This window comes from Melanerpes formicivorus, unplaced genomic scaffold (assembly GCF_026170545.1).
Source record: "Melanerpes formicivorus ecotype bairdi unplaced genomic scaffold, bMelFor1.0.p_v2 SCAF_34, whole genome shotgun sequence".
Taxonomy (NCBI): Eukaryota; Metazoa; Chordata; class Aves; order Piciformes; family Picidae; genus Melanerpes; species Melanerpes formicivorus.
Genome location: NW_027142386.1, coordinates 618959 through 628123, shown reverse-complemented (window position 1 = coordinate 628123; position 9165 = coordinate 618959).

The following is a 9165-nucleotide window of genomic DNA, read 5'->3' as shown; positions in this document are numbered from 1 at the left end:
GCAACCCTCCACACAGCTTCCCCATCACTGCCTTGGGGGGCTTGGGACTACTGCCAGAGGGGCTGGGGTCCAGTGGGGCAGTCGGGAGCCCTTATGGCACCATGGGCATGGCACCAGGCAGTGCAGGCATGGGCACACTCAGACATGGCTCCTCTGCCAGGGCTGGCACCCCCAGAAGCAGCCAAAGCCAGGGAGGAGGAAGAGGAGTTCCACGAGTGTTTTGTGCCACAGGAAACCCCGAGCCAGGCTGGGGGCAGAGGGTGGCTCTGCCTCACAGCCTCATCCCTGCACACACATTTGCAGCCCCTCTGCTGGCACTGCCCTGCCTGGGTCCATGCACTCAGACACTGGCACACACCCTCCCGTGCCTGTGGCACACTCATGCCCATGCATCTTCACCCAGGTGGGTGCTGCTGCCACAGCCATGCTCCTGCCTGGCACCGTTGGCACACACCCCCCCGCTGTGGGCGCTGGCACCCCCTCTCTTCCCAGCGAGGCCACGGAGCCTCCTGCTCTGCCCTCCCTGCCCTGCTGAGGGCAGGGGAGGCTGCCACACGTCCTGCCACGTGGCCTCAGTGCCCGGCGCCGCCACCCCTGACCCCAGGCCCTGGCGCTGCTCGGGGCTGGCTCCAGGCTTGCCCACGGCCGGGGTTTATTCTGGGAACGGCAGCAGGAAATCCTGGCAGGGAGGAGAGCAGGACCCTGCCGGCTGCGGGTGGAGGCATGGGCGCCCCTGCCCTCTGCCCTGTGCCCTGTGCCGCTGGACACGGGCACCAGGGAACCTCAGCACCTCTGGGCAGGGCTGGCTCTTGCCTTCCCTCCTTGGGGGGGCCACCCCACACCCCTTCCCCAGCTCGGATCGGGGGTCGGGGGAGGGTGGGGTGGGGATGGTGCCCGGAGTTGGGGTGAGTCAGTGCAGAGCGAGGAGCAGATGGAGGAGTCCAGCCCTGGGCAGGACCTACTGTGCCACATTCCCCAGCGCCCAGACACGCTGCGGGGAGACCGGCTGGGCTCAGCCTGGCGAGGGAAACTGAGGCATGGGCCGGGGAAGTGACTCACCCAGCCTGCGCCGTGGCCTTTTAAATGCCCTGCTGGGGTTAGATAATGGGCGGAAGGATCAGAGGGAGCCCAACAACCTCTCATTACACCTCTGGCTCCCCACAGTGCCTTCAGCTCCCGATGGAGACCTTGGGCCGTGCCAGGCCGGTGCCCTGCCCCGAAAGGCTCCGGGCTCACCCCGCGTGTGCCGGGCGGCTGCTGGCGTGGGCTGGGGCACACCCTGGCACACCACGTGCCAGCGAGGGACGTGGGGGCTGGACCCGAGCCTGGCCAGAGCCAGCTGCCTGCAGAGCCTGGAGGGGAAGCCAGGTGCTTCGCCAGCCCCTCGCCTGGGCGATGCCAAGAGTGTCCTGGGATGCCCCCGGGCTGGCAGCCCCTCCGGCTGGCGCTGACCGTGAGGGCAGGAACTGAAGCTCCTCGACTGCATCAGCCAGGGGGATGGAAAACTTTGAGCTGCTTGTGATGGGGAGGGGACGGAAGCACTGCACTGGGGCTCTCCTTCTGCTTTTCTTCCTTCTCTCCTCCCTTGCAGGGGGCAAACGGTGCCCAGAATCCAGCTCTGGGCTCACACAGAGGCTGACAAGGCTGGGTGGCAGGCACAAAGCAGTTCCCAGGGCACCATCCTGCTGTGGTGCTTGGTGCTGTGCACGGCTGGGGTCGGGAGGAGCAAGGGTGCTGCCGGCAGGGCTGGGCTGGCGTCGGGTGCGCGCTGCAGGATTAGGTTTTGAGGGGAAATGCGATACGGCAGCGATAGGTTAGGCTGCAGGCGATTAGATCAACCTGCGGGTTTGGGAGCAGCAGCAGAGAGAGGCTCTTGGGTAACCTCTGCCACCCTCCCCGGGGCAGCAGGGCCCCCACCAGCCCCCACCCTCACCACCAAAAATGCAGCAACGTCGTCACTCCTGCTGCGACAGAGAGGCAGAGCCTGGGGAGCCCACTCGTGCTCGGCGTGGGGCCGGGGGGGGGAGAGGAGCTCGGCCGAAGCAGAACCAAACAACAGCAAAATCGAAACTGGCCCTGCAGCAGCCCCGGCCCCCCCTGCCCCTCGCCAGGCAGCCTGCGAAGCGACAAGCATCAGCTGGGGGGTCACAGGGGCTGAGCTTCCAAAGGGAAACGCTGCCCGTTGAGCCCCCAGCCCCCCCAGGCCCTTCCCTTTTCCTTTGCTGAACCCAAGGTGAATTCAGAAAGCTCCTGGCCAGCCCTAGCTGCACATCTCCTGGCACAGCCTGGCTCCACTCATCCTCACTCTGCTCCTCCTGGAGCAGGTACCCGCAGCCTCTAGACCCCTCCCCCCCAACACACCATAGAGCTGTCCCGGACCCTCCTCAGGATGCATCCCAGGACCCCTGCGTGCCCATGTCCCATGCCACCAGGAGCAAAGAGGCTGCAGCACAGCTGCTCCTGGCTCCCCAGAGTGGGACGGGGATGTAAAGCAGCCCTGGCCGAGCACGGCTGCAGCAGACGGGGGGCATGTGGGGTGCAGGGCCCCCTCCCCAGCTGATGGTGCTGTTAGAGGGGCCCCTGCCTGCCCCCCTCGCTGCGGGGTGCTCTGGCTTTCCCCATGCCATGCTGAGAGCCTGCAGGAGCTGCCCGCGGGGTGGTTTTGCAGCCCCCTCCTGCAGCAGGACCCCGCACCCGTGGGGGGCCCCAGCTGGGCCGGGAGATGCAAGGGGCTGCAGCCAGCCGGGGTCGGGGGCCGGAGCCCATCTGCTGGGACAGGATGTGGAGCCGGACGGGGGACACAATGTGGGGAAGCAACGAGGGGCGAGCAGGGACAGGGACATCCCGCATCCGGGAAATCCCCGGCTAGGAGAGAGCGAGATCCCGGCCCCTCCAGGTGTGCTCAGGGAGAGGGCATAGCAGGGACAGAGGCAGCTCCAACTCCTCCTGGCCCCTCACATCCCCCCCTGCCCCCTCCCATGCCGGGCACTCCCTAACACCCTGCACCTGCCTGGCCCGGGGGGTGCCCTGCCTGCAGCAGCCTGTCCGCGGGCAGCTGGGACGCCAAGGAGCTGGTTGTGCTGGGTGCCCGGGGTGGGAGCAGGGTCTGCTCAGCCCACACAGGTGTGGCCACGCCGGCTGCAGGCAGGGAAGCTCCGCACCCGGCCGGCCTCGTCTTGCTGGGTGGCAGGAGCCTCCCGCGCCGCTCTCCACCCCGGGGCGGGCAGGGCTGGCACACCCCAGCATTACGCTCCAGAGCAGCTGCCGGCGCTGCCCGGGCAGGGAGGGGGTGGCAGAGCCAGGGCAGAGCCGGTCAGCACGGCCAGGTGTGGATGGGGGATGGCGAGAAGCCATCGCCAGTCCTGTGCGCGGCTCTCGCCCTTCCTGGGCCACCCGGAGCCCCGCGGGGTCCCCTGCAAGCAGGGGGAAGCAGATGGGGTCAGGCTCAGCAGCTGCTCGGGACGTGCCCTGCGGGGCTGCGGCTCACAATGACCCCATTGAGGTGTGGGGAGACAGAGGAAGGGGGGGGATGGGATACCCAAGGTTGCGGTGGCAGAAGTGACTCCAGTGTCACGCCAGTCCTCAATCCCTCCTATTGACACCCCTTCGGCACATGGGCAGCCCTTGAGGCAGTGGGGGCGAGGGCGCTGCCGTCTCCTCCTCCCCGCCACATGCTGGGGCATCCCAGAGGGCAGCCGGTCCTGCCCCCTCCCCTCCCCCCCCCAGCTTCCCCTCCCCACCCCGGGCCCCCAGCCCGGCGCCAGCCCCGCCAGGAAGAGCCCCGCACTGGGGCCAGCTGCAGTCGCTTCCTCCCAGTCAGCTCCGCCAGCAACTGGGGGAGCTCGTGGGGAATTTTGAGCCCAAACCGAGCTGTGGACGGAGCCCTGGGGCTTGCTGGGGCTCACACTGGGACGGCTGGGTGCTGGATGCTGTGTTCCAGCCGGGAACTCCTTGGGAACCTCCCAGCTTTACCAAGGGCGAAGTCCCGGCACATCAAAGGCAGGCGGGGGCACGGGAAACAGGGCAGGAGCCTTCGGTCCCTGCCAGCGCCCGGCTCTGCCACCCCGCAGTGCTCCCACTGCCCCGCACCAGGGTCCCGTGTTGGCACACCTGGGTGCAGGGCTGTGCCCCCCTCCCCCCCGCAGCGTGGCACCCTGCCCATCGCTGTGGCAACAGCCACCAGCTCCGGCTGTATTTTCTGCACCGGGGCTGCCGTGGGAACCTGGACCGGTGCCACCTCATTCCGCTCGGGCTCTCTGGGCTGTCTTTGTAGCCGGCATCGAGCCCAGCTGGCAGCAGCTTCCTCCCCGGCCTCCCCCTGCCCCGCACGGGTCATGGCCCCGGCTGGGGGTGGGGGTGGTGGAGCCTGGTGGGAGGAGGCTTCCTTCAGACCCCCAGCACAGGCCCCCTCCGCCCTCTCCACACAGCCTGCGGCTTTGGGCTGGCTCCAGGCTTGCCCCAAGCAAGGGTTGTGCCCACAGCACCCCAAATCCCTGCCAAGGCACCTGGGACCACAGGGCAATGTGCCATGCCCCTCACTCGACCCCAGCAACCCCCAGGGGGGTGTGTGTTTGGGGGGTGGGTGGGGGTAACCCCAAAACTGGCATCCCTGAGCAGCACAAGATTCTGGGATTCCCATGTTCCCCTCCCTGCTCTCCACAGCCTGCCAGTGGCTGTCCCCAGCTGTGCCTCAGTTTCCCCAGGAGAGAGAAGTTGCCCCGGGCCAAGGGTTTGCCTGGCTCGCCAGCGCAGCGCTGCAGGGCTCTTGGCCCGGGAGCTGCACGGCAAGCACCATCCTGCTGCCTGCAACACCCTGCCCTCTGCAGCACCCGCTGGCAGCTGCTCCTGCACCCCGATTTTAGAGGGGGGAGGCTGGGGCGGGGGGGAAGACGACACAGAGCTCCCCACAGTTCCACTGCCATCTGCCGGCAAACCACTCACCCCCCCTAAAGAAAAAAAGCCAACCCAGCTCAGCACCCAGAACCCATGGCTGGGCCGGATCCTGCCCCGATCCCGGGTCCCCTGCTCCTGCCCGCGGGGATTTTCCCAGAGCCCTGCCATGCTCCCCAGCACGGGGGCCACGTGCGTGGGAGGTCAGTGGAAAAGGAGCATTTTCCAGCTCTGGAAAGCCAGGGGAAAGAAAGGTTAGAGGACGGAACGATTAACGCAGCGCGGGTTAATCATTACAGCCGCGCTCCCCCCGCAGGAGGAAGTTGCGAGGAGACGGCCTCCGAGCCACCCAAGGGCAACGTGGCCCAAGGACATGGCCAGGCTCCTGCTGCCAGCCTCTGCAGACCTTCCCACGCTGGCACCGGGGCCACAGGCCAGCAACCCACGGCCACGGGGGCCGGGGAAGGGTCCTAGCTGCAGCCGGGGGCCACAAAGCCTCGGCAGGGAGCTGCCGGGCATCGGGGCTCCCCAAGCTCCTGGGGAGGTGGTGGTGGTGGGGGGTTGTGAGTGGAGCTGCTGCTCTTTATCACCCACAGCCAGGGCCGAGGGGGCAGCGCCTGGTGTCGCAAGGTGGGCGCTGAGGACACGAGGTGATAGCAGCAGCTCAGCACCGCGGGGCTGGGGCAGGGGAAGGGGAGGCTCTGCCCGGTGAGTCAGAACTGCCGGGAGCTGGGGGGGGGGACTCCTGGGGCTGCGGTGGGAATTCGGGGTTTGGTTTTCCTGCCGAGAGATGAGAGCTTGAACCTTTCCCCTGCATTCAAGGGCTGGGTGTGACGGTGGAAAGGCCGAGCGGCCAAGCACGGGGAGGGGACATGCGGCAGCCGGAGAATGAACCCAGCAGAGCCTGGTCCCTCTCGGAAATCATCCCCCAAGAGGAGCGACGCCGTCGGCACCGCCGGCAGAGAGGGTGATGATGCTTCACTTTCCGAGCACTCCCCAGCCCAGCTCCCCACCCTCCATCTGGCAGCAGAAGATGCAAGTCATGGGTGAAAGCCCTCGGTGGAAAGGAAGGCGGAGGGTGGCAGCCGCCCCCCGCCCCGCTCACGCCGCTTTCCAGGCAGCCCTTCCCCTCCTGGCCTTAGCACTTCCCTCGCACGCCCACCCCGCCCCGCAAGCCGGAGACAAACATCCTGGGCTCCCGGAATAACTCTGCTGATGCTCCCAGCCCTGTGTCCTCCTTGCTGGAATGGGGACCAAGGCACTGCCCCAGCACCCACCGCCCCGAAAAGCATCGAGGGAAAACCCTTTTGCCCCAGTCCTGCATCCCAAGGGCAAGCGGCAGCGCTCCAGGGACAGCCAGCTGGAATAGCTCCAGGAGACACCGGCCTGGGGAGGAGAGGAGGGAGGATTCACCACTGAGTCACATCAGGGGTGGTCCACACCAGGGCCTGACCCCCCAGCTGTCCCTCTCCAGGTCCATCCCTGCAGCGCTGAGGCCAAGCTGGGAGCAGGGAAGGGTTTTGCCCTCCAGCTCAGCCCTAGCCGCACAGCTCCTGCACCAAGCAGAGGCAGAGAGACCATTTTGGTGGCATCCAGCGGGATGTGACTGATGGAGGCTCCAGCGTGGGCAGAGGGAGCGAGAGCTGAGCGCAGGGAGCCGGGGGAGGAGAACGCCCACGCTGACAGCCCCAGATAAGGAGCGGCGAGAGGAGAGGACAGAGGTGAGGGGCTCCGAGCCCAGGGCACGCCAGGGGCACCCCGAGAATGGGGAGAGCCTGGGGATCCACCCCCACACATCACCCTGCCAACCCCCCAAACCGCGGGGCAGGGCGGGAGGGGCTGCAGTGGCAGGGTGCAGGATCCTGCCCAGCACCGCTCCAGCCCTGCCTGGCAGTGCCAGCGGGTTGGCAGAGTGGGGTTTGGGGAAAAGCCCTTTCCCCACACCCCGCTCGGGGGGTGGTGGTGGTGCAGCCTGAGGGGGGTCACTGCCACCCCTTGGGGGTGGGGACCTTGGGCTCCCTCCCTCAGCCACCCGCGGGTGGACACACGCGTGTCCCGGCCGCTCCCCCCTCTCCAAACCAGACTACAAGTCCCAGCAGGCACCACAGCCAAGGGCACCGCGCGAGGGGTGGGCACGGCCCGAGTGCTGCCACCCCTCCTCCCTTCCTCCCCTCCCCCGGGCCCTTCCCCACCGGCAGCGCTGGCGGGAGGCAGTGGGAAGGAGCTGGTGAGAGGACGCTGACGGAGACACTTCTTTCCCAGCCTAAAAATAGCAGCTGGCCGTTTCCCCAGCTTCCCGGCCTCGCCAACGCGCTTCCATTAGATGAAATAAAGCGAAAAAAATACACACACACACAAAAAAGCCAACAACCAACCTCCCCTTCCCCTTCCCCCCCCAAAAAAAAGCCAAGCACCTTCCGTCAGAGCGGGCGGCGGCGTGCGGCGGTGCCGGGAATAGAAAGCGGGGAGAGGGGAGAGCGGCAGCGAGCGGAAGAGGCAGCGGAGCTGCTGCTCCTCCGTCCCCAGCTATTCCCCAGACGTTTTAATTAGCACTGGCTCTGCCTCTGAGGCTTTGCTCAGGCGAGGCACAACGCGTGACCTTTGGAGGGGGAAAAAAAGGGGGGGGGGCGGCCCCCGAAAAAGAAGGGGGGGGAGGACGAAGAGAAAAGAAAGGGGGGGGGGGAAGGAGAAAAGAAAGGGGGGGAAGAAGGAGAAAAGAAAGGGGGGGAAGAAGGAGAAAAGAAAGGGGGGGAAGAAGGAGAAAAGAAAGGGGGGGAAGAAGGAGAAAAGAAAGGGGGGGGAAGAAGGAGAAAAGAAAGGGGGGGGAAGAAGGAGAAAAGAAAGGGGGGGGAAGAAGGAGAAAAGAAAGGGGGGGGAAGAAGGAGAAAAGAAAGGGGGGGGAAGAAGGAGAAAAGAAAGGGGGGGGAAGAAGGAGAAAAGAAAGGGGGGGGAAGAAGGAGAAAAGAAAGGGGGGGGAAGAAGGAGAAAAGAAAGGGGGGGGAAGAAGGAGAAAAGAAAGGGGGGGGAAGAAGGAGAAAAGAAAGGGGGGGGAAGAAGGAGAAAAGAAAGGGGGGGGAAGAAGGAGAAAAGAAAGGGGGGGGAAGAAGGAGAAAAGAAAGGGGGGGGAAGAAGGAGAAAAGAAAGGGGGGGGAAGAAGGAGAAAAGAAAGGGGGGGGAAGAAGGAGAAAAGAAAGGGGGGGGAAGAAGGAGAAAAGAAAGGGGGGGGAAGAAGGAGAAAAGAAAGGGGGGGGAAGAAGGAGAAAAGAAAGGGGGGGGAAGAAGGAGAAAAGAAAGGGGGGGGAAGAAGGAGAAAAGAAAGGGGGGGGAAGAAGGAGAAAAGAAAGGGGGGGGGAAGAAGGAGAAAAGAAAGGGGGGGGGCACAAAGGAACCCGGTGGGGGGGGAGGCAAAGGACCCCGGGGGGGGGGGGGGGGGGCAGAAGGGAGAATAAAGGCAGCACTGCAAGGCAGTGGAGCAGCCCCAGAGGCTGGGACGTCGCTGGGCTCCGGCGTCAGGCACGCTGAAGGCTTTTAATAAGCTCCAGAGTGAGAAATTTAACACCAGAGGCACTATTTTTGATCCCTCAGTGAAGGGAGGGAGGGGAGAGACAGGGGGAGCGAGAGGAGGGGGAGGAGGAGGTGGTGGTGGTGGTGGTGAGGAGAAGGAGGCAGCCAAGATTACATCCTGGGTGGCAGCGGCCAGAAATAGCCTTGCCCCTGCTCCGGGAGCAGCAGGCAGCCAAGCCGGTGGCCCACGGGGAGGGCAGGCAGGAGGCTGGGCCTGCTGTCCACACAGGAGGGCCAGTGTGTGGTGGCAGGCTGGGAGAGTGCAGGCAAAAGGGGATCAGAGCCAGGGGGAGGGGCTGCAGCCCCACATGCCACGGGGGGCAGCGGCTGTCTCAGCTGGTGAGCCCACGGCGTGGGGGCTGTGCTCCAGAGCCCACAAATCCCTCCAGGGAGAGGCAGGGAGGATGGCAGCGAGCAAGGAGCCTGGCAGCAGATGGTGCTGCTGGCAAGACAGGTCCCTGGGTGTCTGGCACAGGCAGAACCTGCCCCTGGCTCCAACCTGCTCCTTCCCAGCACTGCTGCTGCTTCTGGAGGCGTGTGGGGACCGGCGAGCTCCCTGCAGACACACCAGCACCTCCCAGCTCCTCCCAGCTGCCTGCGGCCCAGGGCAGCCTCCTTGGCCAGCTCACAAGCCCCCAGGCAAGCAGCAGCTTCAGCAGAGCCTCAGCAGCCACCCCCAACGCACAGGGGTGCAGGGAGGACTCCCCACCC